Consider the following 7,692-nt stretch of genomic DNA (forward strand, 5'->3'; position numbering starts at 1 on the left):
GGAGGGGCCCGTGGGCGACAAACAGTCGCAAACCAGACCCCAGAGTCTCGGGAGCTGGGGGCTCCGGGTGGCCCAGGGGTTGTTAATGGGTACCGTTTCCAGTCCAGTCCAGGCCGGCTGTGGTGGGGCTCCGACCCATCCAGACACTGGGAGCCAGTCACCCCCAGAATAACGAGCTGGGCCTCGAGTTCCAAGTCCTCTCTGAGCAGCCCTGTGTCAGCACCACCGTCTGTGACCACGCCGCGCCGGCCTGCCTCCATCTCCTTCTCGCCACACCCCAGGTCAGGGGCTAAAGGACAATTCAGAGCCTGCTGCCTGCAGGGAAAGCATCTCCCGAGTGCTGCAAGTCTGAGCAATTCGAGGCCCAGAACCCCCCAGACATAGCTTCTGCTTTTCGAAATCTGTTCATTCATTTAGCCCCAGGGGACCTCATCCCTGCATGTCCACACCGGGCATCCCGAGGAAGTTGCGGGGGAAACGCACCTCCATTCCTCCAACTCAGAAACCCTCCTCTGCACCGGCAGCTCTGGGCCCACACTAAGAGCGCAGCGTGGCGATCCCGCGGCTGAGACACACTAAGAGCGCAGCGTGGCGATCCCGCGGCTGAGACACGCTAAGAGCGCAGCGTGGCGATCCCGCGGCTGAGACACGCTAAGAGCGCAGCGTGGCGATCCCGCGGCTGAGACACGCTAAGAGCGCAGCGTGGCGATCCCGCGGCTGAGACACGCTAAGAGCGCAGCGTGGCGATCCCGCGGCTGAGACACGCTAAGAGCGCAGCGTGGCGATCCCGCGGCTGAGACACGCTAAGAGCGCAGCGTGGCGATCTCGCGGCTGAGGCACAGGGTGTCCGGCAGCATTTGGATGGATTCTGCGATATTTGGGACAGACTTACACTAAAAAATCAGTCACCGCTTCTCCAAACTTCCTGTTGAGCCGGGCGCCCTGTGTTTTTGTGTGCTGCGTTTTTGTTTTTTGCATCTGGGCACCCTAAGCATAATCTCAAGTTACAAAGTCAGGCCCTGCAGACCCATGGGAGGCAGAAGGGGGCCCCCTAAACATGCCCACCTCCCAGTGCACAGAAACGGAACACATGGGCTCCCTGGCCAGGGGGTCTGAGGGTGGCAGGTGGAATTGAGGCTGCCAGTCAGCCACCTGACATGGAGAGGTGACCCTGGATTATCTGGGGGGACCCAGTGGAATCTTGGGGCCCTTCAACATAGAGGCGCAGGGCAGAGCTGGTCTCAGCGACAAGACACCGCTGGCTCTGAAGACGGAGGATGGGCCTGAGGGCCAAGGGATTTGGGCACCTCAGGAAGCTGGAAAGGAGGAAATGGCTTCTCCTCTGGAGCCTCCAGAAGGGACCAACCCTCCCGAGACCTGATGTAGCCCAGGGAGACCATTTTAGACGTCTAACCTGCACAACTGGAAGCTAAGTGTTCTCTTTATAAAAAAGTGTCATGAGTACATAGAGGGTGTAGCTATTTATGGGGTCCATGAGATATTTTGATATAGGCATCCAATGTGTAATAATCACATCAGGGGAAATGGGGTGAAGGCACTATGTTTGTGATAATTTTTTAGAGCAGCCACAAAAATATATGTAAATAGGATCCAGTTAAATAACATATATTTTTGGCTTCTGCTCTGTAGAAACTTACACATGATTTGGGGAGTTGTGAAGGCCTGATTTGATTTTGTTTGTTGTTTGCTTGCTTTTGGGCCTGGTGCTCTGGGCAGGCAGGTATTTAATTGAACCTGGCCCCTTGCTTGTTCACATGTTGAGAGAAGGCAGCCTCCAGGTTCTGGGAGCTTCCGAGTGAGCATCACGCCTCACGGCTGCAGGTCAGAGAACAATTTGAGGCCTAGAGACCCCTCGGATGTAGCTTCTGCTTTTCAGAATCTGTTCATTCATTTAGCCCCAGGGGACCTCATCCCTGAATGTCCACACCAGACATTAGACCTGGTTGCAGACCCGGTGGTTCTAGGACGCAGCAGTGAAGACCGGTGAAGGAGTGGCCAGGGCCTGAGTGAAGCTGGGGCGGCAGAAGCAGCTTTGATATTTATTTTCTGCTGAGTCTTGCCAGCTTTTACTTTAGAAGTTCCTTCCTGAGGAAGAAAGTGGTCACTTAAATGGCATAAAAAATAATGCACCAGGCAGGGGACCCCTGAGACCCTGGGGCTGGGCTCTGGTTGGGGGCCTCACACGGAGGAGGAGGAATGAGACTCTCAAGGAGGCCAAGGTCCCAGGTCTTGGGCTACTGGAGGCTCTGGGGCCTCTGCCTTTCCCCAGGAGCAAGGAAGGAAGGAAGGAATGTACAGCAGCAGGGCCGTGGATGCAGGGCAGCCCCAGGAACAATGGGATGGTCACACTCCCCGGCCTCCACCTTGCTGGAGCTCCTCTTGTCCCAGGGCAAGCCCAGCCTGCTGCCCGCTGCCTGCTTCTCCTGCACCGGAGGCCTCCAGGTCCAGAATAGTTACTTGGGGCCAGCATTTGCATCCACATCTCCTCCACATGTTAGAAAACTTGGGCTTTGTTTTGTAGCCTGCTGGTTCCGCTCAGCAAATAGAATTGTACATAATTGTGGAGGGGCCCTACACGGAGGCCCAGCCCGGGAGACCCACGACGGGCTCAGGAACACGGCTTCTCCCTCCGCCTCCTGGTTTCTGTCTCCGACCATGTCTCTCCAAGCCAGTCAGCCCTGCGTGGCCACAGTGGGGACGGGCTGCACCAGGGGCCTGCCCTGCTATGCTCGCCTCTGCCCGTGCTGGGCTCTGCCTGAGAAGAGGCCCGGGTTGGGCTCTGTGGTGCCCACTCTCAGGTGGGGCTGCGGGAGGCCTGCTGGGCCCACGGGGATCAGTGTGATGAGCGTGACTGGCGGATGTGCGGGCCTAGGATGAGCAGAGGGACCCGGCAGAGCCACGACCCCCAGCCCAGGGCCCCTGTTGGCCCCAAAGCCAGTGTGGCGGCCGTGGCTGGGACCCTGACCGGGGCGGCACTGGCGTGAGGTCTGACACCTGCCAAGTTCCCGCGAGCTGCCCCTCGATGACGCTCGCGCTCTAATTCTGTCCCAGGGAACCCGGAGGTCAGGATGGGCATCCCCCTGCTTAAGGGGCAGCTGAGGCCAGGGCGGGCCGGGGCGGAACGGCGGGCTGCGGGCAGGAAGCCCATGGAGCTCAGATCTGCTCCAGGTCACGACCCGTGCCAGGCTTGGGGTCCACATCCCCAGACACAGGTGGCGGCACGTTCCCCTCAGACCGTCCACCTGGTCTTTGGCCAAGCCGGGGCCCTCACAGAAGGCTGCTGAGTTCAAGGCCGCCCCTGGGCAGCCGGGCTGGGACCCTCGCCCGCTCCCTGGAGGCACATCCGCCCGCCGCCGGGTCCACGGGGGAGGGATTAGAAACCACTCAACGGAACGTCGAGAAGGCGGGCGGGGTGGGGATGGGGTGGGAAGGGGACAGGCCCTTCCCGACACGTGGGGAGACGCGTGGCCGTGAGGTGACGCCTCGGCCTCTGAGGCTGGCGATGGGCTGGATTCGGACACAGCTCGAATCATTTACTCATCACGTCAGGCTTGGGGGTGGGTGGGGCCTGCTAAATCCCGGCTGATGATAGGCTGGATTCAGACACAGCTCGAGTCACTCACCACGTCAGGCTTGAGAGGTTGGGGGGGAGGGGGCGGGGCCTGCTAAATCCGGGCTGATGATAGGCTGGATTCGGACACAGCTCGAGCCACTCACCACGTCAGGCTTGAGAGGCGGGGGGGGGGCGGGGGGGGCGGGGTCTGCTAAATCCCGGCTGATGATAGGCTGGATTTGGACACAGCTCGAGCCACTCACTCACCACGTCAGGTTTGAGCGGTGGTGGGGGGGGGGGGGGCAGGGCCTGCTAAATCCCGGCTGATGATAGGCTGGATTTGGACACAGCTCGAGCCACTCACCCTCCACCTTGGGCTTGAGGGGGGAGGGGGCGGGGCCTGCTAAATCCCAGCTGATGATAGGCTGGATTCAGACACAGCTTGAGCCACTCACCCTCCACGTCCCCCGTGGGAGGGGGGCGGGGCCTGCTAAATCCCCAGTGCCCAGGTCCCAGGGGCATCCCATCCACAGCCTCAAGGTCCCTGGCTTCCCCTGGGGATGGGGCTGTGGCACCTGTGTCCTCCCAGTTCCCAGGTCCCGTTGATACACACGCGGGGGTACCTGGGGGAGTTTCCTAACTCCCCTTCCTCTGAAGGCCAGGCCTGGGAGAATGAATTCTCCAAGCACCTACCCTTGCTCTACCACGGCAGGTTAGAGAATGTGAACGGAGCTGCTTGGCTGCACACCTTGGGGTGGGTGTCACCCTCTTTTTAGCCTCAGTTTCACCATCTGTGCAGTGGGTACCAGAGGGGACTTTGCACAGAGGCTGTGCATCCCTTTTTTTTTTTTTTTTTTTGAGTCAGAGTCTCCCTCTATCACCCAGGCTGGAGTGCGGTGGTGCGATCGAGGCTCACTGCAACCTCCGCCTCACGGGTTCAAGCGATTCTCCTGCCTCAGCCTCCTGAGTAGCTGGGATTACAGGCGCCCGCCACCACGCCTGGCTAATTTTTTGTATTTTTAGTAGAGACGGTTTCCCCATGTTGGCCAGGCTGGTCTCGAACTCCTGACTTCGTGATCCGCGTGCCTCGGCCTCCCAAAGTGCTGGGATTACAGGCGTGAGCCACCACGCCCGGCCTGAGTCTGTGCATTCCCTAACAGAGGGGGGACGTCTGGCTGTCCCACTAAACACAGCAGCTCTGAGCATGTCTAAGGGCAGCCTCTCCCTGCTTTCCTTTTCTCCCTGATCCAATTCATGTGGCTTCCACTCAGCCCCTTCTCCTGGCTCTTACTTAGGAATGCACATCTACCCCCAATCCCAGCATACACTGGAACCCTCAAGGTCCCACCCAACTGAAAGCCATGTGGCTGGTGCAGTGAGCGCTGGATAGATGGATGATGATGGATGATGGATGGATGATGGACAGATGGAGGAATGCATGATGGATGGATGAATAAATAGATTAATGGATGAATTGAGTGGATAGATGAATTGATGGAAGGTGGATGGATAAATGAATGAATGATGGATTAATAGATTAATAGATGAATGAAAGAGTGGATGGACGGATAGATGAGTGAATGCATGGATGAATCATGGATGATGGATAAATGGATGACGGATGGATGGATGACAGATGAATGGATGGACAAATGGATGAATGAATGAATGGGTGAATGAATGAATGGATGGATGGCAGGCTCTCCATGAGCTGCTCTGCTCTCCTCCAGGGCCTCCTGCTCACTGGCCCCTGTATCTCACATCCTACTTCCAGTTTCATGGAGACAAGAGTGTCCTCCCTAACCCAAGTTCTCACCCCTGACCCTTCCTCTCTCAGACCCACCTGGAAGAGCTGCTTCTCTTGTAGAAGTCCCCCATCCCAGGGAGATACCTGGTCTTTCCCCTCAGGAAAGCACCTGGTCCTTCCTCCCCTTCCCTCCTGGGAGACACCTGGCCCTTCACCTCCCCATCACCTTCACCTCACATCAAGGCAGCTCCCTCAGTATTTTCCACAGACCTTGGTTCTCTCCCGTGACGTTCATTCCCTCCCATTCCCACAGACATTCTTCCGTGTCCAGCCCAGACAGAAGGAGGTGCCCCCCTGCCGATGGATGATTGAGGTTGCCTGCGTGTACACGTATGACGGAGAAATGGATGGAGGTGTCCGTGTGCAGCAGGCATGTGGCATGACCTCGGAAGAGGGAACAGGATGGGATGTCCCCCAAAGTGCCCATGAGGACCCTCCCTGGGCAGCTGGACTCCGGGCCACCTTGGGTTGCAATGTGCATTGGGGGTGGGGCCAAAGACCCTCCACATAGAGAAGGCAGCCAAAGGGAAGAGGGAGCGGTCAGAAAAGGTTGTCTCAGCCGGGGAGCGGCTCAACCCTCTCCTGAGGACGCCTGACCTCAGACATCATCTCCTGTTAGAGACCCCCGCACACCCCCTCCCCAAAGCCAAATCAGACGTCAGCTCCTGTTAGAGACCCCCGCGCACCCGCTCCCCAAAGCCAAACTCTGAGAGTCTCTGGACGGACTGAGGGGTGGGACAAGGAAAGAAAGGAAGGAGGGAGGGAGGGAAGCAGCAAGGCGGGGTCGCCTGGCCTGGCTCCCCCAGTGAGGAAAGGGGTTGTGGCACAGAGACTCCATCTGCAGGGCCAGGGGCAGCCGAGAATGGCACCTCCAACGCCCACCGCAGGGGCCCACCCGCCTGCCTCCTCCGGGACCACCCGGCCTGGCTCCTCTCACAGACTCTTTGAAAGCATATTTGTTAAACGTAGCATATTGTGGATGATTAGATTTAAATTTCAATACACTTTGTTAAAAATAGATTGGCTCTCACCAAGAGGAGGGCCGCAGGAAGGGGCTTTCAACGGCTCGTCTTTGGAATATTAATAGCATGGAAATGTTATTAGAATAATTTTTCATCATGAATAATAAATTAATGGAATAATTCGGCGGCGCCATGTGACATACCCTGGTAAGAGGAGCTTTGTTTTAACAGAGTGGGGAAGGTGGGTTTGGGGTGTGGGGAAGGGCAGAGCTGGGGGAGGGTCCACCCAGGGCAGGCAGGGTTGGGTGGAAGTGGGTGAGGTGCCTGAAGGGATGAAGGCTCCGGAGGCATTTGGGGCGGAGGACAGGGACCTGGGACCAAATCCTGAGGCACTTTTAGCTTCATGTCTGAGCCAGGGGTCTGGCCCTGGCCAGCTCCTTCCCACAGAAAAGCGGGGAAGAGATCTTGGCAGGGGTTCAGCCCCACACACCATCCTGCTGGGGGTGGCTGGGTGGGACTACACCATCCCCACAGCCCTGCAGCCTCCCCTCCTTTGTCTTTCTCCTTGGTAAACGCCAGGAACCTCGAAAGGACCCAGAGGGCCAGAGAAATTGAGCACTCGGATATGGGGATTCAAGAGCAGTAGCTGTTTCTGGGGCCCCAGGGGCAGGGCCAGGGTCTCCTGGCCACTTCTGTTCTCGGGACCGCTGCTGCACCTGAGCCAACTGTGGAAAGTGCCTGAGGGGGCCACATGGAGCTGGTAGGGATAAGCACTCAGGGTGGGTGCCTTTGTGGGCTCAGCTTGGTCCAGGGTGTCCACTCAGGGACGGGGAGGGAGATGGGGCACCAGGGAAGGAGGGTCTGTTCACAGGGTCCGCGCCCCCTCCTTCTCCCCACTCCCTCCTGTTGCCTCCTTTCCTACTCCTGCCTGCACGGTGAGAACAGAGAGAACAGAGATGAGAAGGCCTCTGCCCTGGAGCGGTCAGCTGTGGGAGGACCCTCCGAGGCCAGCCCAGCTTCTGACAGAGGGGCAGGGAGGCGGCCTGGGGCTGGGGCGCTAGGAGCAGCAGCACAGGGAGCCTAGACAGCCTCTTCCAGGGCACTGAAGCCCATGGGGGCCCCTGGGGAGGTTTGGGGGGAGTGCCGAGGGGCCCTGAGGGGTTCTGCTCCTCCCACCCAGGGAGCCACCATGCCACTAGCGGGCTGTCCTGGAGACTCGGGGACAAAGCACACAGGCTGCAGGGAAAGGTGGTCGCAGGCGGGCAGGGCAGCCCCGCTGTACTGATGGGCAGGCACTGGAGGAGTAGAAGGCAAAGCCGTCAGGTATCCCCACCTCTATCCCTACATGG

At 58.7% G+C, this 7,692-nt stretch overlaps 1 long non-coding RNA gene across 1 annotated transcript in view; it reads right to left on the reverse strand.

The window, feature by feature from the left end:
• Positions 1–1,430: 1,430 nt before the first annotated feature.
• LOC114670569 (uncharacterized) overlaps positions 1,431–7,692 on the reverse strand; it is a 7,990-nt gene continuing 1,728 nt past the window's right edge. Inside the window, exons 2-3 of the long non-coding RNA XR_003720257.2 lie at positions 1,961–2,106; positions 1,431–1,836 (exon numbers count right to left, since the gene is read on the reverse strand). This is a non-coding gene — a long non-coding RNA (uncharacterized LOC114670569). The remainder of the gene's footprint in view (positions 1,837–1,960; positions 2,107–7,692) is intronic.

This window comes from Macaca mulatta, chromosome 10 (genome assembly GCF_049350105.2).
Source record: "Macaca mulatta isolate MMU2019108-1 chromosome 10, T2T-MMU8v2.0, whole genome shotgun sequence".
Lineage (NCBI taxonomy): Eukaryota > Metazoa > Chordata > Mammalia > Primates > Cercopithecidae > Macaca > Macaca mulatta.